Source organism: Macrotis lagotis, chromosome 1, assembly GCF_037893015.1.
Source record: "Macrotis lagotis isolate mMagLag1 chromosome 1, bilby.v1.9.chrom.fasta, whole genome shotgun sequence".
Lineage (NCBI taxonomy): Eukaryota > Metazoa > Chordata > Mammalia > Peramelemorphia > Peramelidae > Macrotis > Macrotis lagotis.
Genome location: NC_133658.1, coordinates 695411910 through 695437960, shown reverse-complemented (window position 1 = coordinate 695437960; position 26051 = coordinate 695411910). Strand labels below are relative to the sequence as shown.

General features: G+C 36.5%; 1 protein-coding gene and 1 pseudogene across 2 annotated transcripts in view; both read left to right on the top strand.

Moving 5' to 3' along the window:
* The window catches only part of CERS6 (ceramide synthase 6), a 334583-nt gene that overhangs the window by 76443 nt on the left and 232089 nt on the right, over window positions 1–26051 (top strand). The gene's annotated exons all lie outside the window — the stretch shown is intronic.
* On the top strand, window positions 1797–15743 carry LOC141507793 (glycosyltransferase 1 domain-containing protein 1 pseudogene; annotated as a pseudogene).

Below are 26051 nucleotides of genomic sequence, written 5' to 3'. Positions count from 1 at the left end.
TAATCTATTCATCTACAAGATCTCCATTTTGAAGCTTTTGTTCTAGGATTCTACTAATGATTCTACCAGTGTTACTGTAGCATGGTGCTGTTCTATTCATGTAGCACCACAGTCTCTTTATTAGACACTTCTTCCTATGCCTCTCACCTTCACTAGATTTTATAGATTCTTATGCCTTTCACCTTCTAATGCCTTTCACTTTCATTAGATTTTATAGATTCACTGGAAAATATAATTGTTTGACTTCTTCCAGTTCGCGTATGTTAGCTATAGTCCTCTCCAACCATTCTTTGCCTGTCCTTAAATCTGTTCCCAATCACTTCACTTCTTCCTTTCTAAATAAATATATTAGACTTATTAGCTGTGTAATTTTGAGAGGTACCTGCAGTACCAGTTGCCAATTCAGGATCATTCCTACTTGTCAGTTTCTTTGCTTTTGATAAGATAGCAGAATATTGCAGAAGAAAATTATAGAATTACTAGGAGAAAGGGAAAGGGGTAGGTAGAATGGAGTAAATTATTTGACATAAAAGAGGTTAGAAAAAACATGCAGTAGAGTGGGACGGGTTAGTTGAGGGGGGGGATGAGCTTTACTCTGATTGAAATTGGTTCAGAGAGGGAATAACACACACTCAATTGGGTATAGAAATCAATCTTAGCCTAGGAGAAAGTATGAGGGAAAAGGGATGGAAGAATGGTGGGGGGGGAAGGTGAAAGAAGAGAGGGTAGTCAGTTGCAAACCACTTTTGAGGATGAAAGGAGAGAGAATAGAATAAAGGGAGTGGAGGGAAATAGGATGGAGAGAAAATACAGTCAGCCATATAAATAGTGGGGAAAATAATTGAAAAAAACTTTCTCTGATAAAGATCTCATTTTTTCAAACATAGAGAACTGAGTCAAATCTATGAAATATAAGAACCATTCCCCAGTTCAATGATCAAAAGATATGAACTGTTTTCAGATGAGGTTATTAATGCTACCTATAGCCATATTTTAAAAAAATCCTAACTCACTATTGATTGTAGAAAAAATTAAAGAACAATTCTAAGGTACTATCTTAAACCTATTAGATTGGCTAAGAGAGCAGAAAGAGAAAATGACCAATGTTGGAAGGAATGAGGGAAAATGAGACATTAATGCATTGCTGGAGGAATTGTGAAATGATTCAACAATTCTATAGAGCAATTTGGAACTATACCCAGAGGGCTACAAAATCATGCCTACCCTTTGACCTAGCAATGCTACTACCAGATCTCTATTCCAGAAGAAATGAAAAACAGGAAAGAAAAGCACCTTTATGTGTAAGCAGCTCTTTTCTCATGGCGAAGAACTGGAAATTGAGGGGAAACCCATCAGTTGTGGGATGGTTGAACAAATTGTTGCATGTGATTTTGATGAAATATTAGCCTCCTATTAGAAATGATGAACAGGATGCTCTCAATAAAACCTGGAAAGACTTACATGAGCAGGTACAGTGAGAAATGTATATACTATATACCATTTGTATATACTATATACAAAGTAACAGCAATATTGCAGGGAGATCAGCAGTGAATGACTCTCCTTTTTTCAACAGTGTTGTGTCCCAAGACAACTCTGAAGGACTTCTGATAAAGAAAACTATCTTAATACAAATAAAAGCATACTTTTTTTTTACTTTATTTTTCTTGAGGTTTCTCTTTTTAGGGTGGGGCTATGTTTACTTTCACAACCTAAAAAGAGAAACCTCAAGAAAAATAAAGTAAAAAAAAAAAAGTATGCTTTTATTTGTATTAAGATAGTTAATATGTGTTACATGACTACACATTTTTAACCTAGATCAAATAACTTGCTTTCTTAATGAGGGAGAGTAGGGTGGGAAGAAGGGAGAGAATTCAGAACTCAAAGTTTAAGAAATGAATATTAAGGGGGGCTATGTGGCTCAGTGGGTAAAGCACTGGCCCTGGAGTCAGGAGTACCTGGGTTCAAGTCCGATCTCAGACACTTAATAATTACCTAGCTGTGTGGCCTTGGGCAAGCCATTTAACCCCATTTGCCTTGCAAAAAACCTAAAAAAAAAGAATGAATATTAAAAACTTGTATTTTCATGTAACTGGAGAAAAATAAAATATGAAGGAAAAAAGAAAATCAGAGAATTGAGTGAAATTGTTTCCTTCCTTCTATAAATCCTTATTTTTAAACTGCTTTTTAATTTCAACTTGGCCCTTGTTGCTTTTCTGTAATCTTTTTCAAATCATGTTAATTTCCCCAAATAGCTATTTCAAACCTCCAGTCTTTTTAAGTACCATGTTTTTTTCTTCCCTTTTAGTATTAAATTTCTCCAAGGAATTTTCTTGATCTGCTTACTCCTTAACCCCATGCAACCATTTTCAGCCCCTGCTTTTGCTCTATTAAAACTGTATCATAGGGGCGGCTAGGTGGCGCAGTGGGCAGAGCACCGGCCTTGGAGTCAGGGGTACCTGGGTTCAAATCCAACTTCATACACTTAATAATTACCTAGCTGTGTGGCCTTGGGCAAGCCACTTAACCCCATTGCCTTGAAAAATCTAAAAAAAAAAACTGTATCATTGTAATTCTCCACTAACCTTCTCTCAAGTCTAATGGTTTTTCCTAGTTTTTATTTTATTTGACCTCTCTAGGTAAGCTCAAAGTGGCACTGTGTATAGAGTACTGAGCTTGGAATTAAGAAGACTTGAGTTCCAATCCAGCTTTAATTACTTATTCACTTTGTACTGGGAAAATCTTTTAACCTTGATTTGCCTTGATTTCATCAACTAAAAAAAATGAGAATAATGACAATACCTATCTTGCAGGGTTGTTGTGAAGATCAAATGATATATTTGTAAAGCACTCAGCACAGTGCCTAACACACAGCAGAGGATATATAAACATTGATTCCCATCTCTTAATTCCTTTTCACTTGACAGTTTTGACAACATACTTTTTCTTTAAACCTTTCTCTTCTTTAACCTCTATGATATAATAATATCCTATTTTCTCCTATTTTTCTGATCCTTCCTTATTTTATTCAGTATTTTTCTTCTATTTTCCTTCATTTGGTCATTTCCCCCTAAAGACTCAGACACTAACCTTTTGCTATGTTCATTCTATATAGCCCATTGTATAGAACTCATTCTTTTAGCAAAAGCATAAAGACCACTCATATTATAGCATGACTTTGGTAGTATTTGGACTAGCACCTCTCTTTCAATATTCTATTATTCTTTTATTTATACCATAAGACATTATGAATATTATATGTTTCATATGCTGTCTTCTCCTTAGAGGTTCCTGAGTCTCTCTTCTTCTCAACTAAATCCATATTTATTCTTTTTGAATTTAAGATACTTGAAGTCAGGAACTATTCCTTATTTTATTGCAGTGTTTTGTAAATGATATAAAATAATTGTATGTTGAATTTAATTAAATTGAATGCTGTGTCTCCCACTGGATTGCCCTTGTCCCTCCTCTTCCAATTTACATTCTCCCAATCCGTCAAGGTTCACTTCATCTTTTTTCTTCTCAGAAACTTTATTTCTTTTTCTTCTTCCAAACCATCTTTTCTTGAATACTCACTTAGTGGATCACATATATTGTTTTGTTTTGTTAACTTTCCCTTTTATATATCTTCTCTTTTGATTATTAGTGAATATGTCTTGTTCTTCAGTCATCACTCATGAATTTTTTCAATGAGTGAATTTTCTAGTTTTGAGAAAAAATGTGATGAATAAAAATTTATGTACTCCATTCCCTTCCCCCATGCCCAGTTTTGCTATTTGCCAACTGGCTCCTTGTGCCAGTTTGATAACATAACTATTTACTTAAGCTACTTCTAAGATAGAGGGGAGGTATTAAGTGTTGGTAAGTAGTGCAAAGGGTAAAAAATATAGAAAAAGAAGCGATGGAGTTGGAAAAAATTAGTAATGAAGGTGGATAATAACATAGCATAAAGAGGAGAGTGAGCATGAATTATAACTATTTAATAATAATCATGCCATATGTTTCCTTATTACAGAATGGACAAAGAGCTCATATAAGCGACTTCTCCCAAGTTGCTTTAGAAATTGTGTTAGTGGTCATTCAAATGCAAATTGTGGGTCAAAAACTGAAATCAAGTATAGAAGATCAGCACTTTTTTTCTTTTCAGTAAACAAATATAATTTTTTTCAGCAAACAAAAATAAATTTATATTAAAAAGGGAAACTGAAATTCAGTCTTTCAGTGGCCCTGGAACAGAAGTGTGTGTGTGTGTGTGTGTGTGTGTGTGTGTGTGTTCAATTCAACTCACAATTTTTTGTTAGGTACTGTAAATGATTGCTGATCTGCCTAGCATTTGGCACCATAATGCAGATGACCTTAATAGAAGTTGTTCAATGAGCAGTGTGCTGAGACATTGATGACATGGAATTTTTTCCTTCCTGCCTACTCTCACTCATTCACAGTCTTGTCAGTTTTGATGCATATTCTTTTCCAAATACTTACATCCCTTTTGACAATTGAAATAGAAATGTATTTTTCAGAGGTGTAAAGGGAGGAATTTATAAAACTATAGGAATATATGGGAGAAATTTTAGAAGATTCAAAATGAAGGATGCTGCTAAGAAGACAAAATACCTTCAGTCTGCCAAATTTTTGACATCTTCTTCCTTCAATTGTGCTACAGCATGGATATTAAGGCTAAATAGTGAGAAGCAAGACCAAAACCCCAGAAGAGATAACCACCTCTTTCTTTGTATCATATTTTTGCCTGCTCTTTTTGACTGACTTGCCATGTTTTACACTACAAGTTAGTAAGTGATGCAGTGTAGGATTCACATTCAAGTTATTTTAAGGTAGAAATCTTTCCAAGTAGCATCCTAAATATTTAGGGCAAAACTATACTATGTGTTACTGAATAACTATTTAATATCAAGCATTGATTCGAGGAAAATTATAACAAAATATTTGAAGACTCCTTTGCAAAATTGAGATCAAATCCTATTCTCCATAAGTATTCCACTTTAGGATAGTAGAGAATTGTCCTAAGCAGCAATGTGACTATATCACGATGTACTAAATCAGAGGAGAGAATTTTAAAAGGGAGAAATTTGAGTCAGATTTAACTTGTAAGACTGCTGTTTGACTTTCATTTTTCTCAATGTTATGATTTGGGGGAGCAGCAAAAGGAACTTAGTTATTACAGTTTCTTAACATTTTTTGCTGTCTGTTTATTTGAAGAAAAGGTAGAATATGGAAGGCAATAAATGGATTGATCAAGAGGAAATATTTTATTCACAATATTAAGAAACTTTTTACATAGCATTTTAATCTACAAAGCCTTCTATATGTATTTCATTTTATTTTGATTCTTTTCTCTCTTAATATTTCTCTGTGCCTTCTTTTGGTCTGTCGTTTAGTCAGTCAAAAAAGCATAAAATATTTAATATGTGTTAAGTATTTAAACTGTACTAAGTACTGGAAGTACAAATACAAGCAAAATTTAAGACAGTTCCTGTCTTTATGGAACTTCAATTCTAAATGTGGAAGACATTACAAAAAAGGAAGCTGAAAGGGGAAAGGTGGATTTGAGGGGAAGTTGCTTCATGAAAGAGAAATCCAGAGGAGAGCAATCTGATAGGAAATGAAGAGATGGCCAGCCTGTTTATCCTTCTTAAGTAAAGGCTATAGAAGGAGCTCATCACCCTCCAATCAGAGGGATTATGGTTCTTCACATTGCTTCCTCCTTGCATTGAATCATTTTTAAATGTTATATATATGGTTTTTTGTTTTATTTTGTATCACTATAATTTCTGGATACATCTATATTCTTCATATACTTTCTCCCCTCCTCAGTCCTCCCTCTCCCAACAGCCTTCCCAATAACAAACAAAAGCAGGATAGGATAGTTGGTTGGTGCAGTGGTTAGAATGCCAGCCTATCTGGCCTCAGATACTTACTAGTTATGACCCTAGATAACTTAACTCTAACCTATTTGACTCAGTTTCTCATCTGTAAAATGACCTGGAGAGGAATTGTAAAAAAAAAAAACAACCCTCTGATATCTTTATCAAGAAAACCAAATGAGGTAAAAAAAAAAAGTCAGACATGACAGAAACGACTGAATAGCAATAAGCAATAGATAATATGAAGTGTCTTCCTGAAAATATATGCATTGTATTCCCCTTTCAATCCCTGTATCTCTCCTGAGGGTGAGGGAGGCATACTTCATTATTTATTACCCCAAAATTATCTGAAGGCCAAATTCCTTTGAGTGATCTTTTTGTTTATGTTTTGGTAGCCATTGTAGTCATCATGAGTAATGTTCAAATTCTACTATTTCATTCATGCACATTCTCTTTTTTATCTCTTAAAAATCACTTCTAACTTCATTATTTGTGACTACAAATGATTTGTTCTTTAGTATAGTAATTTCCTACATAGTCTTACCTCATTGTAGTAGCTAAAATAATGGATTTAGAGTCAGGAAGATTTGGATTCAAATCCCATATCTTTGGGTTCAGTTTCTTCACCTATTGGGTTGGGTTCATTTACTTTTAATCTCCCTTCCTGATCTAAGTGGAAAAGAGAAGGGAAGACAAGGGAGGGGAAGGGAAGAGAAGATAAGAAAGGTAGGGAAAGGAATAAATATTTATATAGTAGTGGATACCCTGTGCTAGGAGTCTTGCTAAGTGCTTTTGTGATCCTAATTTGGATCTCATGATCTTTTAATTATTAACAAGAGAAGCAGTGAGTGAAGACCAGCAGATTTTTGCCTCAGAATATCTGGGTTCAAATCCTGACCCTGTTCTTTTGGATAAAGTCACCTTGACATTCTGGACCTCAGGAAAAATAGGAAGGTGGTTTAGATGATTTCTAAGGTTTCTTTCAACTGAATTATAGTAATTACAAAATTTATGTAGAACTTGGAAAAATGGCAAATGACAAAATTTGATTCTTACACCTATCCTATTAAGCCTTTGCTACTCTTATTCCATTTTTATAGTCAAGGGAATTGAGATTGACTTTAAATGACTTGCCCAGGTCACACAACCAGTAACTATCTGAAGCAGAATTTGAGCTGGCATCTTCTGGACTCCAGGACCAATATTCTATCACTACATCCCCTAGGTACCTTTGTTTAAGGCTTAAAATCTAATTTGACCACTGCATTCAGGACTATCTCCAGTTGACTTGATCTATATCTTGTTACTGATCTAAATGACTCCACATGTGAAAGTGAGGCTGGTGACTTTGCATAGTCTCGCATAAATCCAATTCACTTGCAAGACATGACATTACCTTCCCGGTGGCATGTAGCTGCCCCACTGGAGACCTAACTGACCAATTCCATTTGGGCAATGCAGATCCTCCCTCCTTCCCTCCCTCCTTCCTTCCCTCTTTCCCTCCTCTTCCTCCCTCTTTTCCTCTCTCTTCCTCCCCTCCCTCTTTCCACTTACAACTCTCCCTTATCTGCTGGTGCTCCCCCCACAAAATATAAAATTTTGATTGCTGGAACCTTGTGAGATATTTTGTGGTTTAAAGACTATATTTCTTTTTTAAGGACCATGCCTTTAACCCAAATTATTCTGGCTCTCATTCATTGGCTAAAAGTAGGTTCCAGCTCATCCCTTGTATGGTCATTGTTTAGACTCTGATCACTAAGAGTGTGGATAACCAATTGTTTCTGTTTTGGTCAGGAAACCCCCGAGGATCTTCTCTTCTAAGACTGATTTTTTTAACTAGGTAAAAGAAGGCATTCTTTGCCCCATTTCCTACATAGTCTTAATCACTGAATGGATGTTGCTCCAAACAAACTGAAACTTTAGTTTAAAAATTTTGACCATGGTCTCCTACTACATCCAAGGCTATTTCCAGTCATCTTGATTTATATGTGGCTACTGGACCCAAATGACTCTGAAGGGGAGAGTAAGAGGAGACTTTGCATAGCCCAAATTACAAATTATAACATTACTTTCTTAATGTCATGGTCCTCTTTAAAGAAGGTTAAACAAGGCTAACTAGGTGGTGCATTGGAAAACCTGAGTTCAAATCTGGCCTCAGACAGTTAATAATTACTTAGCAGTGTGATAAAACAACAATACTCTAATTTGCTTTCCTTGCATTATATTTGCTGTGATTGAGAATGTTTTTTTTCCTCCTGAGATATTGCTATCTTATGGATCATATTTTTTCATATACATATGTGTTTGTATGTATATGTATAAATATATAAAATCTCTTTGCAAATCTTGAAATATTTAAATCTGGGGCAGCTAGGTGACAGTGGATAGAGCACTGGCCCTGGAGTCAAGAGTACCTAAGTTCAAATCTGGGCTCAGACACTTAATAATTGCCTAGCTATGTGGCCTTGGGCAAGCCACTTAATCCCATTGCCTTGCCAAAAAAAAATTTAAAAAAATATATCTTAGTTGCATGCTAATTAATTTTATTATTAACTTTATTTTTGTTTTGGGAAGGGGAAGAGAAGGGGAGTTAATTCTAAAATAAAATCAACCTATTCTCTCTAAAAGAAAAACACTCTTAGTCACACAGGATTGTGAGCTTGGGCTGTCACAGGAAAAAATGATTAAATTGGTATTAAAAATCTCAGAGCCTTCAGTACACTGCTACAAGATTGGAAAAACTAGGATGTGGGTGCCTCTTGCTTAGATCTGGAGGGAATATGAACTAAAGAAAAAGATGTTGAAGCAGCCCCTGAGAAACAAGGTTTCTGTAGAGAGAATGTCTGAAAAGCAGAGATTTCCAATTTGAGAGACATGAATTAGGAACAAAGCCTCATGATTAGCGTTGACATTTTAACTAAGGAATTTTTGCTGGGGTTGAAACTGTATAATGGATGGAAAAAAAAAAACATTTTTAGATCCTGGAGGTAGAAGCTAGTGGGATTTTATCAACTTTACTAGGCAGATATACATTACAATTCAAAGAGAAACAGCAAGTTTTTCTGGTTGAGCTTTTAGCTCCTCTGAAGCTACCACATTTCTGTCTCCTTTCTATAAAACTCTGATCCTTCCCTCATCCAAGAAAAACTTAGACTCCTGAGAATAAACTAATCTATGGTTTACTTGTTGCTTGGTGTTTTTTGCTGGTCATCCCTCTCCACTTAATCAAATTTTCTCCCCTTCTCCCCTTCTCCTCTCTCCCCCTTCCCCCACTCCTTTCTGCCTAGCTTTCAGAATGATGGTTAGCAAGTAGCATGAAGTTTGTAATGGATTTTCTACTGACCATTCACCTGTCTGTAATCAAAATTTGGCCGCATCATCTGTGACAGCAATGAGTTACGCCTCAGGTGATGAAACTTCAAAAGCTATACTTAATTAAATGGAATATGCTAAAGGTTACCTTTAAACATTTGTGTTAAGGCCCAAGCCTGGGGTGGGCTGGTCCATGGCCAGGGTGGCTCACGCCCCGGGCCAGCGGCACCATGCAGATCCTCTTCCTGGCTATGCTGTGAGCACACACCAGCAACGCCGTGATGGCTACGCGGATCCGGGATCATCTAGATGCCTACGTAGGTCACACATGTATTCTGAAAGACGCTCTTGACTTTGAAAGCTCCTCAACACTAGCCAGCCTAATTGATACTGAGAAGTTTGAGGCAGCACTGGCCTTCATCTGTATAGAGGAGGCAGACTTTTTGCAAGGACACAGAATACCTTTTGGAATCATCTTTGGAGGAACAGATATAAATGAATATATTAAACATGGAGAAAAGAAGCAAATGATTGGGATTGTTCTAGAAGAAGCCAGATTTGCAGTGGCTTTTACAGAATCACTGAAGGAAATGGCATTAACTAAGTGGCCACATGCTAAGGGTAAAGTCCATGTCCAAAATCAAGGAATTGCAATGATGCCAAATGTCACCTTTAATTGAAACATATTTCTACAAAGTGCAGGGATCAACCAGCGTGCAGATAATTTACACATATTTATTTTGATATGTGGACTTAGACGAGTCAAAGATCCTCTTTATTTGGTGGATGCTATCTCAGAATGGCATCAAGAAGAGCCCAATGTTTACATGGTTATTGTGGTACCTGAAGTTGATCCAGTGTTTACAAGTGAAGTAAAAGTCAGAGTGAAAAGGACAGCTGGGGTACAATTGATGGGGGAGATACCTTGAGAAGATCTTCACACCATTGTGAAAAATTGCTTCGCTGTCGTGAATAGCTCCATTTCAGAAGGAATGTCAGCCACAGTTCTGGAGGCGATGGACCTGGAAATTCCCGTGTTGGCAAGAAACTGGCAATGGGGCTGTAGTTAAGCATGAAGATACAGGATTATTGTTCTCCCATACTCAGGAATTTGTTCAGCTGGCCAAAAGACTGGTCAATGATCCTGCATTAGAAAAGAAAATCGTGACAAAAGGAAAAGAATATGTGAGATTGTGCCACTCATGGAAATCTGAGACACCTATCAAAATTTTATGTGGAAACGTCAATGAATCATCACATGTTAGAAAATGTCCATGGGATTAATCATGTGTTACTTCAAATCAATTATAAACCACAACACCTGAGTATTACAGCCAGCCCTGGTTTGAAATAAGTGGGGCCCATTTCAGTAAAATCAAACATGTTAGATGGAGCCAGATGTTTAGTCGTGGAAGTCATTCAAAGCCTGAGGTTCGAAATCCATCCAGTACATTACAATTGGCCTGTCAAATAACATTCCCAGGGAATTGTTTCAATCAATGGTGATGGAGGTTCAGAAGCTAATTTCAGAGGAATTGGTTTTTTAGGAGAATTGGAGTTTAAAGAATCTGTCCCATGGGAGCATAGCTAGTTTCAGGCAAACCTCAAAGCACACATATGCAACAGCCCCCTCTCCTCCATCACCCTATACTCCCTTTTTTAAATTTATGAAATAAAACAAGCATTTCTATATCATAGGAAAATAAAAAAGATGATTATACATGAAACTGCAAATCTACTATGCACAATTTGCTATTCCTTTCTAATATACAACAACCTTATCATGTAACTTTACTTTTTTTCTTCTCTCCCCTCTAGAGATGACTACCACTAGGTTGGCCAATAGAATACTTGTTTTTTGATTTTTAAAAAAGTTTGGTTTTTGCAAGGCAGTGGGGTTAAGTGACTTGCCCAAGGTCACCAAGTTAGGCAATTATTGAGTGTCTGAGGCTGGATTTGAACTCAGGTCCTCATGCTCCAGGGACAGTGCTCTATCCACTGTTCCACCTTGCCACCCCTAGAATACATTTTTAAATGGGGAAAGAAGACCTCCAGGGGAAAAAAATGTTCTTTATGGTTTTTTTTGGTAAAGTAAATTGAATTTATATTTTGGCATTTAAATCTTAGGAATACAAATTCAAGGTGTTTGAAGTTTTAGGTATAAGGACTGATAATCTATGGGTGGACTTCCTGCACTAAAATTTGCTTTGATATCCCCATATGGCATGGAGGGGCCCTTGGGGTTGTCTGAGGACAGCCCAGAATCCGAGAAGGGTCATCAAGTTGGCTTCAGGATGATGGTATTTTTTGACCAACAAAATCACAAGGATCATCTACTAAATCTTATAGTAGATGTGATTTCTTCTGGGGGAGGGAGTACCCCTTACTCATGATATCCCAGATCCTAGAAGCATTGAAATGAGATACACTGTCTATAACACTCAAAATAGTGAAATGAAATGGTTTATTGCCCGGGTTTCTATTAACTCATCAGTTATGTAATTAAAAGGTGCTGACTGGAGACCAGAGGATATCAACAAAACTTAAAATAGTTGGCTTGTTCTATTTTTGAGGAGGATGGAGCCTAACATGGAATTTGGAGTCTAGCTTGGAATCTAGCATGTCATCTGGAGTAGCCTAAAGCTTCCCTTAGTCTATAAGAAGCTGATCTGGGGGGTACTCCAAGCCTGTGCCTTCCACATTCCCCAAGAGTGAGGAGACCAAGAATTATCTGGAACCAATTCAGAACTTCCCTCTCTCACCCACCAACAGGACCATGGTGGACACAGAAGGGCCCATGATGTCAAAAAATCATTTATTATCTTTGTTAAATGATTGCTAAATTTAACTCTTTAACTGTGCAGTAGCTCCTCTTTATTGTCAATATACTTTAGGGATAGGAACTGGACCTTTGATTTCATTGGTTTAAAGAAAATTCCCAAGTGAGGGAATCAGCTCTAGTAATTCATATGGCAATTGGAGGTTGTCTGGCTCAAGGTCAAAGCCAATTGTGAATCATAATCTTTCTGGTTTTGTGACTGTTCTCTATCCATTACAACACACTGTCTCTTGTATTAATACACATTAATCCCTTATGGTAATGTTCACATTAACCAGCAATCATGAACTGAGAGCTTTAATGTTTGCAAAGGGCTTTACATATATTATGTCACTTAATTGTTACAAGGACTCTGTGAGGTCAATACTGTTATCATCCTTATTTTAGAGATTGGAGGCTGATAGAATTAAATGACTTGCCCAAAGTCATACAGATAGTATTTGAGGCAGGATTTGAATTCAGGTCTTTCCAACTCCCAAGATAAATAATTCCCATCTCCTACCTTCTTCTGAATTTGCCCTGAAAATCCCTGTTGTAGACAGCAATCTATTTCCGTGGTGTGTTGTCACCCTTTTAGTAAGGAGGAGGGAGCAAAACAATTGCAACCCATGGTGAAGGCAATTAAGGCTTCTTGTAAAAAAGAAGAGTAAAGTAGGCAAATGTTATCTGGGGCTACCCACTCCCTCATGAGAAAGCCCTTTGTTTAATGAGGTTTTGTCACTAAGGTGCCTTCTGGGACCTGGCATGCTTTAGGGTGCAGGCTAGGATATTTTGGACTCATACTTTTCAGTCTTTCTCATGGGTTATCTGTTTTGAAATTTTAAAAATAGATCTCAAAGCAGGTAAATTCTGATAACAGTGCAAGGGAGAAGAACAAGAAGTTTACCTTTCCTATTCAGCCTTTCTATGTTACATTCTGCCATCTTTATCCCAAGTGTTTTTTCTGACACACACCCATTCCCTAAAGGCCTTGAGCAGGAGGGACTCTGCAGAACTGAAAACACCTACTTAAAGTCTTTGGTGAAGGGCTGTACATCAATCTCTACTTTCTCTAAGGGTCCAAGGGATGCAGGAAGCCATGGCTGCAGCCAGATAGGACAGCAAAGCCAACTGAATTCGGGCTAGGAGTGTCCAGTTTAATGATATGACTTTGAATACAAGTGAATCCGGCTTGGGCAAAATGGACCAAATAGGAGGGACCACTACATTTTGTGTTTATTCCTCTACTGTCAATTGTTGCTGCTAATATCAAATGCTGATTGTTTGGAAACCTGACTCAGTCTTTCATTGAATGGCATTAAAGATGTCAGATTTTCCTTTCATTAATTTATTCTTTTATTTTCAAATTGTACACTAGAGTCCTTTGGTAAAGGAACATATTTTTAAGACAATAAAAAACTTCATCATCAATAAACAAAAAACAAAACAAAGCATTTGTGTTAAACACAACTATCAATCTGTCATGTTTAAACATGATTACCAACAATTTGAGGTTGTTGCAGTACTTTTGAGATGAGCAACAAGCTATCAAGTCATTCCAAAATTCAAGAGAATGAAAATATTTGCTGACAGAATCTTTATAAATATCAGATATATTTTTGCTATTGCAAATAAAAGTGATTGTGAATTATTTCAGAAGGCCCTTCCTCTGCTAAGCTCCAGTCCATAACCTTAAATAAATATGTCATGGATACAGTCAGGGAATTCATGGCAAAAATTTAGCCCAACAACTTTAATTGTAATGCAGGTTGCTATTGTTGTAATGTAAGTTGCAGACTATGTCTATAGCATCATCATAATTTGGGCAGGGTTGAATATCTTAAGAAAAACTTAATTTTTTAATTTGGAAATTTTGTTTAGCCCATGTGTATGTATTGATATATATATATATAAAATATTTAGCCCAGATGAGGAAAAATGTATATAGATGTAAAAATGTTTTATGTACTCATATGTCTGTAGACATATACATATCATGGTAATTTTTAGTGGTATTTACCCAACTTTAGGGAAAAATTTATTTCAATTACAAAGCAAGCAAAGCTTGTCTTTGCCATTCTCCCACATCCTATATTGAATCCTAATAATATTTCTCTACTCACTTGGACTTTTCATTCTCATATGGTCAAGAAGTTCTAAGCACATCTACAGATTCCACTTAGTCCTACCCTGTTGCTCCAGACTTTTCCCCCTTCTTCTTAAACTCAAATCAGTTTCATAGCATATTGACCTTATCATCCAACTAAAATAAGTCATTATCCAGAAAGAATGAAAACACATATATAACTTACAAGTCTTTAAAGCTTACAAAAAAAATCTACAGAGTGGGTAATGCAAATTTTTGTTGAATTTGCCTCTTAATGACCTCATTAGAGATTTTCTTGGCAAAGATACTGGAGTGGTTTGCTGTTTCCTTCTCCATGTAATGCAAATATCTTTATTTTATAGTTAAGGAACCAAAAGTACTATGAAGGCTATTTTTGCACCAGAAACTGCTAACAATAGTTCAGTGATGCTTCGATTTACTAATAATCAAGCAAGGCACAGAACAGCAAGGTAAGTATTTAGCAAAAGTTTTTGCTGCCGTCATGGAGAGTGACTAGTGCAAAGTCCATTGAAGGGGAGAGTCTGAAAAAATGTCTTTGCTGATAACATTGAGCTGATTGCATTATACCTAGAAAACTGCAAGTTCTTCTAAATAAAAGTCCTAATCACTCAAAAGAGCTTATTCACACAAAATCCAAATGAAGAAGAATGTCTTTATCCAGACTGTCACATGGGCAAAGCCTGTGCAATTGGTCCATTAGTACATATCTTGGATAGGCATAGCCAATGGACAGTGATATGGAAGGTGCAAAGGAGAAGTCATATGGATTAACCTGTCTCTGGGACAGTGTACAGTATTTTAATAACCTCAGACTTCTTCCAGAAATAAAAGCTCATCTTTTAACAGCAGAAGTCTTCTACTGATGCTTTATGGCATTGTGGAAGCTCAGAATACCAAAATCTCTGAAGAATTCAAGTTGACAATCACCTTAGGGTACTTGAGAGACAAATGGTTGGTAGGAGCAGGCTAAAACCATAAACCATGACGAATTATTCAGAAAAATAGATGTTATTTTTAAGATGAGGGGAAAAGATGCATCTATCACATAGCAAGAGGTCACTAGTGAGTAGATCACCCCTTATTGGCCAAAGGAACTAGAAAAAGTCCATTAGTGCACTGGGTCAGTACCATTAAGGACTGTAGACAAAAATGGACAAAAGTCACATGAGATAAGCAGAAACAGATGGATTATAATCTGCATTCTTTGAGGGAATACCTACAGTGATGAGATCACAGGTCCATCAATTTACTGGTGATGATGATACTTGATCTCCAAGGGTTTTATTTTTCTCATATTTTTGTATACATTGTATTTGAGTTGGGGAAAGGAACTGCAGGGACTCTTGTGATTGTATTTTAGTCCTGGTCTGTCACTACCTTTTAATAGAACTTTCATTAATTTTCAAAATTTTCTTCCTAATTTACAAAAGAACAATGATTCACACAGAGTTAGACAGTTATTAATGGCAAAATTAATTGTAATCTAAATAGTCTAACAGTTCTGTTTCTTTATTAGCAATAAAATGCTAATTCTTAGTCAGAGATTTTTTCATAACATTCCATGCATACTTTTTCTTAAATAGGAGAGAGAAAAAGGAATAGGCAGTCAGTTTCTAAATAATTGAAAGATTTTATATGTATTTAACATTTTCTTTCTTTATGAATTTTGTTTTAGAGCTTAAATACCATTTTATAAGTAAGCCCCATATTTGGAAAATTGTCCTTTAAAACATCACTCTATATAATACCTTTATATATAATCTCTATAAAATTCCTAATTTTCATAGTTTACTTGGATGCCACTAAAGCATTGGATGAAGCCTTGCATTCTATCTTGATTAGATGGAGAGATACAAGTGACATGAAAGTGCAGTTAGATGGATTTGGAACTAGTTGAATGATTGTTCTTAATGACTAAATATTAATAGTTTAATTTCAGTTAAATTCAACAAATATTCATTAAACATATACTATGTGTAACGTGAGCATCTAGGTTACGCAGTAGATGGAGTGTCAGACCTGGAGTCAGGAAGACTCATCTTCCTGAGTTCAAATCCAGTCTCAGACAATTACTAGTTGTAAGTGACTGAGCAGGTTGCTTAATCCTATATGCCTTACTTCCTTATTTGTAAAATGAGTTGGAGAAGGAAATGGCAAACCATTTTGTCAAGAAAACCCCAAATGGGGTCACAAAGAGTTGGACACAACTAAAATTACTGAACAACTATGTGTAAGACTCTGAAGTTATCAAGACAAAAATGAAAGTCCCTTCCTGAAGTGGCTTACATTTTTAAAGGGGTGGGAAGATCATGTACATAAATTATATATATTACATCTATACAAATACATATTACATGCATGTGTACACATGAAACAGTACTATAGGTACTATGTGTTGTATTTACTTATATATGTGAATAACTATATATGGCATCATACAGTTATTGGTTGGTTGGTCCTTGTCATTCATTACCAAAGAAGACCAAAATTATATTCCATATATGTAAGTATAGATACTTATCTATGCAAATAGCTATATTGTATCATTTAGTCCATATACATATGTATATATGTTTGTGGGGGGGGTACATCTATATGTACACATAGAATAATTTTTTTTTGCAAGGCAAATGGGGTTAAGTGGCTTGCCCAAGGCCACACAGCTGGGTAATTATTAAGTCTCTGAGACTGTATTTGAACCCAGGTACTCCTGACTCCAGGGCCAGTGCTTTATCCACTGTGCCACCTAGCCGCCCCCACATAGAGTAATTTCAAAAAAGAAGTACTAATGCCTGGGGAGAACAGGAAAGATCTCATTTTAGAGATAGAACTATAGTTGAATTTTGAATGAAACTAGGAACACCTTACCAGCTTGGAAAGCATTCTGTGGTAGAGGGCCCAGGGGTCTATGCCCTGTGTTATTTAATGTTTTTTATCAATAACATGATTAAAGGGATAGCTGGCATGCTGTTCAGATTTGCAGATAACAAAAAGCTCAAAGGTTGGGATAACATACTGGATAATAGAATAAAGATCCAGAAAAAAATCTATATATTCTAAAACACTGGGATGAAATTAATGTCAAATTTAAAAGGACTAAATATAAAACCTTGGGTTGAAAAAAATCATCTTCACAATGGGGACAGATAGCATCTAGTTCTTCAGGGAAAAAAGCATCCCACTGAAGCAACAATGAATGAACTAGAAAACAAATGCAAGACACACTTTTAAATTTAATCTGCATTAGTAATATTTTCTCCATGACTTTCTCATATCTAGACAATTAATTAAACAATCATTCAAGCCATGATTTATAGTATTTGTCCCTTTCTGAAAATATAATAATGGGTTGGAACTGAGCACTCCCTGGATAGGCTAGACGTGGGTAAATAGACTTCAAGGCTGTAGTCTTAACTGGATGATAAAAGCAGTTGGTAAAACTAATTTGGTCTCCAGATGCATTGTCATTGTATTGGGGGCAGGTAGGTGGCACCATGGATAGAGCATTGATCAGGAGGGCCTGAGTTCAGATTTGAGCCCAGACACTTAATAATTGCAGTGTGACCTTGGGTAAGTCACTTAACCTTATTACCTTGCAAAAAAAAAAAAGAATGTCTTTGTGGCTAAGATTAGAGATGGGAGAAAGGCTTTCTCTACTTTCCTTTAGCTAGACCATATCTGGTGTGTTGTTTTCAGTTCTGGGCATATTTTAGAAAATCTTTGTATATTGAAATACTTACTGATATTGGTAAGCATACAATAAAGAGGAAAATATTATTTCATAAAAAGAATATTGATAATCTCAAGAGACCCAGAAGAGAAAAAGCAACAAACATAGGGAAGGACCATGAGATCATACCATCTGAGCATCAGCTGAAGGAATTGGGCATGTGCAAAATGAAGAAAAGAATCATTGGAGGTTACAGGGAATTTAGGGAGGTAGCATTAGACAATGGACAGATAAAGTACCATCTGAATGCTTTGTTACTGTTATTCAATGGTTTCAATCTGTTTCTGATTCTTCATGATCCCATTTTGGGGTTTTCTTGGCAAAGATTACTGGAGTGATTTGCCATTACCTTCTCCAGATCCTTTCACTTATGAGGAAATGGAGTCAAACAGGGATAGATGCCTTTTTCAAGGTGACAGAGGTCTGAGACCAGTTTTGAACTTGGGTTTTCCTGACTCCAACCCAACACTATCCATTGCACAACCTAGCTGCTATTTAAATTGTGGATATTATTCTCATAATCAGTCCCTTGTAATTTCCCTGAGCTTTGTTATAAAATGAAGGGATTGGGCTTACTGAGGGCTAAGTTTTGCTCTAGCCTTAAATCAATGATTCTCTGATCCTTCCTCTCTTTATGGAGAAGACATATTAGATTTGTTCTTGGCACCAGACTGTAGAAGTAAAGCTGACTATTAGAAATTACAAAGAGAGACAGATTTAAGCTTAATGAAAGGAAAATCTGTGTAATGATTAGAGCTGCCTAATGGTGTAATGGCCTAACCCTGAAGATGGTGGGTTCTCCCTACTAGAAATCTTTGCAAATTAGGCACATTATGTGGTCCACTTATAGAAATGATCCTTGTTCAGATGGGTGGGAGTTGATGGTCTCAGGGGCTACTTAACTCTGAAATTCTATCATTTTAGTGATTCTCTTACCTTGTGTGTTAGATGTGGCACCTTAGATGGTTCAATGAATAGAACACTGTACTTGCATCTTACTAGTTTGGGGACACAATAGTTTGGGGGCCAGTTGCTCAACCACTTTCAGCCTCAGTTTCCTCAAGTGTAAAAATGGAGATAATAACTACTCATTATTATGAGGATTAAATGAAACACTATTTATAAAATAATTAGCACAGTGCCTTGAACAGAGTAAATATTTAATAAATCCTTCTTTCCTTTCCTTCCTTCTCTCCCTCTTTTCTTCCTTCCCTTCTTTCTTCCTTCATTCCTTCCTTCTTTCTCTCCCTCCCTTCTTCCTTCCCTCCTCCCTTCCCTCCTTTATACCTCCCTTCTCTCCTTCCCTGTTTTTTCCCTTCCTTCCCCATTCCTTCCCCCCCCCCTTTTCCTTCCTTCTTTCCTTTCTTCCTTTATTCTTCCTTCTTTTATTTCAATCAGTGCCCTCCCCACAAGGCAATCTGCACATTGTCTTCAAGGCTGGCTTTTAATCTCTTCTGATTTTCTCAATATAAACAAGTGTGGGGATGGTATACTGTGTTACTTCTCTTAGGATCAGCACTCCCTTAGGGACACTAGTAACTAAGGAAAAGTAACAAGAGTGATGGCAGCAGAATCTGTTTCTTTTGTGGAAAACATAGGCACACTAAATTGAACTATAAGAGTATCTTTAGGAATTTAGATCACAAATAAGAAATATTAGAAAAGAAATAATTACTTCTGCAATTTCTTAGTAACAAAATAACTTGAAATATCATCTATTTATAATGATCAGCAAATATAATCTTAGACTCATACTCACTTCCCAATAGACCCATAGACACTGACTTGAAGACATAGAAATTAACATTGGATAAATTTAAAACAACAAAATTACTCTGGACTAAAAGCCGAAAAGCCTTCCTTTCCTGTGTAAACAATTAGAATCAGTGCTTCTTCAGTAGCATTATTTCTCTCTATTCTAATACAATCGCTTTCCTTCTGATCAAAATTATATATAATCATAAATTCATTCATTTTTCCTAGATGTTAACTTAATTAGCATATTTTGTTCTTTTCCCTTTCTATCTGTTTCTTAAAAATAATTGTGGAATGTCTTTAAGATTATTTTCTGATGCAATTTAATCATGAGCTTTCGTAAATCAGTCAACATTTATTAGTTACTATTTACCTGTTACTTTACTGAGCATTGAGGATACAAAGAAAAAGTAAGAATGTTCCCTGTCCTCAAGGAACTTACATTGTAATGGTGGATAGAATAGGTACATTGAGTGATTTATTTAAGACAGCCTGAAGAATAAATACAAAGTAACTTTAGAAGGGAAGGCATTAGTCATTGGAAAAACTGGAAATAGCCTTTTGTAGAAGGTGATGCATGAACTGAGTTTTGAATTCAGGCTCAGTCAGATCAAGCAGTGTTAAGCAATTAAAAAGAATGGAGAAAGTGGTCATTCTGGGTAGATTCTAGTTCTGTGAACTTTTGTTGTTATTTCAGTTGTTTCTAAATCTTTGTGATCACAAATCACAAAAGTGGTTTGTCATTTCCTTCTCCAATTGATTTTACCAACAAGGAACCTGAGGCAAGCAGGGTTATGTGACTTGTCCAGGGTCATTCAGCTAGGAAATATCTGAAGTCAGCGTTGAACATAGGAAGGTAAGTTTTACTGACTCCAGAGCTGGCACTCTATCTGCTACCCCACCTCACTACATTTATGAACTTTATTTTTGACTAACTCTTTTAGTCATTCTAGTCTGTTTCCATTTCATCCTCTCTTTGTTTTCTATTGTCCTTTTCTCCATATGGTTTTGTTTAATGAGTCTTTGTTCCTTTAAAATGATTTTGTATGTTGCCAAGATAAAAAAAAGCAGAAATATCATGAAGTTACTAAATTTCCTGTGAATTATATATTATATATATATGTATTATATAGAGATATGTTTTGTGTATGTATGAAGACATTGCTTTAGTACTTTTTGCAACATTTGTATTGGTTTGAAATTTGGACAAGAGCTGCATATAAGAGAAGGAATCTCTGATGAGGAAAAGAACCATGTACTTGACATATGGTTTTACTTAATAAGGATTTTCTTTGCTTCACATGTGTGTTATTATTATGTCCCTTGTTTTTCTTCCCCTCTGGCCCACTTGGGTGGAAAGAAACTACTGAGCAGGGATTGTTTGAAAGAGGAGAAACTGCCTTTTTCATGGAAGCCAGGCTTCACAGAGGTGATCTGGAGGTGTGTGATTGAAAAGAAATTTGGCAAAGATTGAACTATGGATAGTCAGAATTTATTGTTACCTGCAGCTGTGAAATCTAACTGACAGTAATACCAGGGATTGATTGCTGTGGTTTTCTGTCTGCAGGTGCATAGAGTGTGTATTCTACCCTTGAGATATAAACAGACTCTTTCCTGGGTCATTAGGACAGGTGTCTTGGAAAGTCAACACAGGTGGATAATGCCTAAGCAGACTTAGGATTGTATAGGAGGAAGAGAGCATATGGGATTGCATTCAAGCAATAGTCTCATACTTTCAATAGTTCCCAAGATGCTCTCTGACAGTAAAACAAGTTAAAAAACAACTTGTCTTCCAGAGAATTAAAATTGTGAGTTACCACAAGGACAATGGAATTTTCAATGGCAGCCTTTAGCAAGGTGCTGCATATATGATGTCTTGTTTGCAAGAAATGGCATGAAAAATATTATCCCATGATTGTGTGATGAGGAAAGTTGGTAGAATGAGGAATAGATCCAAGACCTTGTTTTGCTTTGGTATCCACATAATGTTAAAAAAGACAAATCTTTTAACCTCTTAACCTTGTGTCATTAGGCCCCTTTGACAATCTGGTGAAAACTATGGAAACATTCCAGAAAAAAAATTAATGCATAAAATAGGGTCTTATAGCTAGTAAGAACTAGCTATAAGAACCTAGGCATTTGTCCACTGCTTTTTTTAGTCTCTTCACCAGCATTGTTGTAAGAATCAAATAAGATAATATTTGTGAAGTATTGTGAAGTACTTTGCAATACTTAAAACATTACACAAATGCTATTTTTCTTATAAAATATATAGAATTACAAAGGTAACCAATTATATTGAAATTCAGTTTTAGGGTGGCTAGGTGGCACAGTGGAGAGAGCACCAGCCCTGGAGTCAGGAGTACCTGAGTTCATATCCGGCCTCAGACACTTAATAATTACCTAGCTTTGTGGCCTTGGGCAAGCCACTTAACCCCATTGCCTTGCCCAAAAAAACCCTAAAAAAAAACCCAAACTCAGTTATAAAATATTTTTATAAGTTCACAGACTCCAGATTAATGACCTTGGGGGCAGCTAGGCAGTGAAGTGGATAAAACACTGTCCCTAGAATCAGGAGGAACTGAGTTCAAATTTGGGCTCAGACATTTAATAATTGCCTAGTTGTGTGACCTTGGGCAAATCACTTAACTCCAATGTCTTAAATGAATAAATTTTTTTAAAAAGAACCTTTGACGTCAAGGAAGTATATTAAATCAGTTTTTATTGAAGATTTATAGTAGGACATAAAATGAGTTGATGTGTTGCAACCTGCAATGGTCAAAAAAAGAATTCCATGCTACTAAAATCATGAATCTGTTGAAGTAAGTTATAAAATCCCCAAACTAATTGAACAGAGGTACTTAGTCAAACAAAAAGTGAGAGCCAGCAACCTCAGTTTTGCTTAATGGCAGTTTAAGTTTTGATGATTTATCTCTAGAGTCTTCAGAATGAAGTAATCTTTTCAATCTCATCAGATCTCTCATAGTAGAAGCTCACCTATTCCTAGGAGTAATTTGTGATAGGATAAGCCTTCAGTTTTCATACTTCTTAGGGGATTTCCCAAATCTCTATCTCATGTCTGCTGTCCTCCTGTCTCATGGAGACATGACACAACATCTTGTGGGTAACTACACATAAAAACACATATGAATTCATATATTATATATGCTATATGTATATGTAGATATACTATCTTTTCTGTATATGCAAACTTAAACATATTTAGAATACATATATATTATATGCAGATATTACATATATATATATATATATATATATATATATATATATATATATGCACAAATTCTCTGTAGATACAGTGGCAGACAGTATATAGAGTGACATAGAAAGACTGTGGTATAGAGAGTCAGCCTTGAAACCAGAAAACCCCAGTTTTAGGTTCTAACTTTGACATGTACTGATTGTGTGTAGCTGGATAAGACCCTTAGTCTCTCTCAGTACTCTAAATAAATCTAAAATTATAAATTTCAGAGAAGTTCACAACTCTCATTGGCAGAGAGAGTTTCCTCTATCTGGGAGTTTCCTGGACTATAAAATTGCTGGTCCAGTCCCTACTCTATATATAGAAAGAAAAATATGGCTATAGCTATAAACATACATGCATGTGTGTGTGTGTGTGTGTGTGTGTTTGTGTGTGTAAGCACACAATATGTCTTAAATACATATAATAAACTACAAAGTTCTGAAATAGTTTATTGAACATCTGGCCAAAATCTGAATATTTTATAGTCTTTGGATTATTCAAGAATAAAACACAAATTGTGGTAGCACAGTGTTGAAAGACATATGAAGAAAACACATGACGCACTAACAAGATATGGTTACAAGTGATTACAAGAAGCAGAACTTGGGGTGGAGCCAAGATGGCCATATGAAGGCAGGAATTCCCAGAAACTCATTCCTCAAAAAACTCCAAAAGCTGTCAAATTATGACTCCAGCCAAAATTTAGAGGGGCAGAACCCACAGAAAAATTGAGTGATACAGTTTCCCAGTCCAAGACAACTTAGAAGTTCCACAGGAAAGGTCTGTTTCACCAGGGGTTTGGGAAAAAAACCCACTGTGAGCATAGTTGCAGCTGCAGTTCAGTGCAGCAGGGCTGAGTACCTAGATCCCTGGGGGTGCCTGGGTCCATGGCAGAGGGGGCAGTTTCTAGACCTCCTGACCCTGAGATCACCAGGAACAGCTTGAAGGGAGGATGAGAGAACTCTGCTGCACCAGAGTGAGTACAGAGTGAGCGCCAGCCTCAGAGCAGCCCTGCTGTGAGAACCTGTAGCGGGAATTGGGGAAGCTAGTCTGCACCTCCAGAGTGCAGTCCACAGATGGTAAAGGGGTTGGGAGAGACTGCAGATGTCCCTCTACTTTCCCTGGGACAGGACCCAGCTGTTTGCCCACACTCAGATCTAGGTTGCAGTGTGGGCTCCCATACCACCAAAGCTGAGCAGGGACTCTCCTTACAGCTCCAGGGCAGAGGGGAGGGCCTGTGGGCATCTGCATAACAAAGCATAGGCAAGAAAGTAGTCAAAGCCTCTCATGAGACTTTGGAGGAATTAAAGTCCCAGTGGGGTGTTCCCAAAACCCTCCCAAAGCCTTGGAAGTGCAGTAAATCAGTCATAGGCTGAGAAAATGAGCAAACAAAAGAAAAATCTGACCATAGAAAATTACTTTGGTTCCATGGAAGATTCAGAAGATGACAAAATTGAAGCTTCTGTATCTAAAGCCTCCAAGAGAAATAGAAAATTGACTCAGGCTATGGAAGAACTCAAAAAGGACTTTGAAAATCATTTAAGGATTTAACTCCCATTTAAGGGGGATTGAGGAAAAATTGGGAGGAGAAATAAGAGCCATACAGATAAATCATGAAAACCATATTAGCAGCTTGGTAAAAGAAATCCAAAAAAATACTGAAGAAAATAATAGGCCAAATGGAAAAAGCAACACAAAAGACAGATGAGGAGAAGAATGCTTTAAAAAAGCAGAATTGGCTACCTGGAAAAGGAGATTAAAAACTGAAGAATATAATTTCTTCAAATGCAGAATGGAACTAAAGGAAGTTGATGATTTTGTGATCATTTAAGAAGAAATAAAACTATTCCAAAAAAACAAAAATTCAAAGAAAATGTGAAATATCTCATTGGAATAACAACTGACCTTGAAAACAGATCCAGGAGAGATAATATAAAAATTATTGGGCTGAAATTCATGACCAGGAAAAGAGCCTAGACTGCATTTTTCAAGAAATAATACAGCAAAATTGCCCTGAGATCCCAGAAGCAGAGGGTAAAATAGAAATTGAGGGAATTCACCCATCACCTCCTGAAAGAGATCCCAAAAGAAAAACTTCCAGAAATATTATAGCCAAATTCCAAAACCCTCAAGTCAAAGAGAAAATACTAAAAGCCACCAGAAACAAAAAATTCAACTACTGTGGCTCTATAGTCAGGATTACACAGGATCTGGCATCATCTACATTAAGGGCTTGTGGGGCTTGGAATATGATATTGATTTACAACTGAGAATCAACTACCCAGCAAAACTGAAATCCACTTTCAGGGGAAAAGATGGACTTTGAATGATGGATTTTTAAACTTTCCTATTGAGACAACCAGAGCTGAACAGAAAGTTTGTTGTCCAAATACTGGACTCGGGTGAACTATAGAGGGGGTGGACAAGAAGGACTAACTATGAGGAACTTAATGATGTTGAATTGTCTGTATTCCTACATGAGAAGAAGATACTGATAACTCATGTGAACTTTCTCATTTATAAGAGATGTTAGAAGGAGCATATATAGACATGGCACAGAAAGGAGCTGAATATAATGGTATAATATGGTAAAAAAAGGTGGACTCAATGGGTGATAAAGGAAAGTACTAAGGAGGAAGGAAAAGGAGAGGAAGAAGGGGCTAATATATTTCACATAAGAGTCAAGAAAAAGCTTTTTCAATGAAGTGGAAAGCAAGGGGGAATGAATGAGTCTTCTCATCAAAAGTGGCTCAGAGGGATGACTAGGTGGCATAGTGGATAAAGTACCGGCCCTGGATTCAGGAGTACCTGGGTTCAAGTCTGGTCTTAGACAAATAATTACCTAGCTGTGTGTCCTTGGGCAAGTCACTTAGCCCCATTGCCTTGAAAAATCTAAAAAAGGAAAAAGAAGTAGCTCAGAGAGGAAATAATGTACACACTTAATAGGGTATAGAAATCTATCTTATCCTAGAGAGAAATAAGAAGAAAAGGATGGGATGAGAGGGAATGGGGGGAGGGAAGGGGAAGTAGGTGATAGAAGAGAGGGAAGATCATAGGAGAGGGTTATTCAGATACAGCACACTTTTGAACAGGGACAGGGCAAAAGGAGAGAGAGAGAGAACTGAATAAATGACAGTGGGAAGGAATAGAGAGTGGAGGGA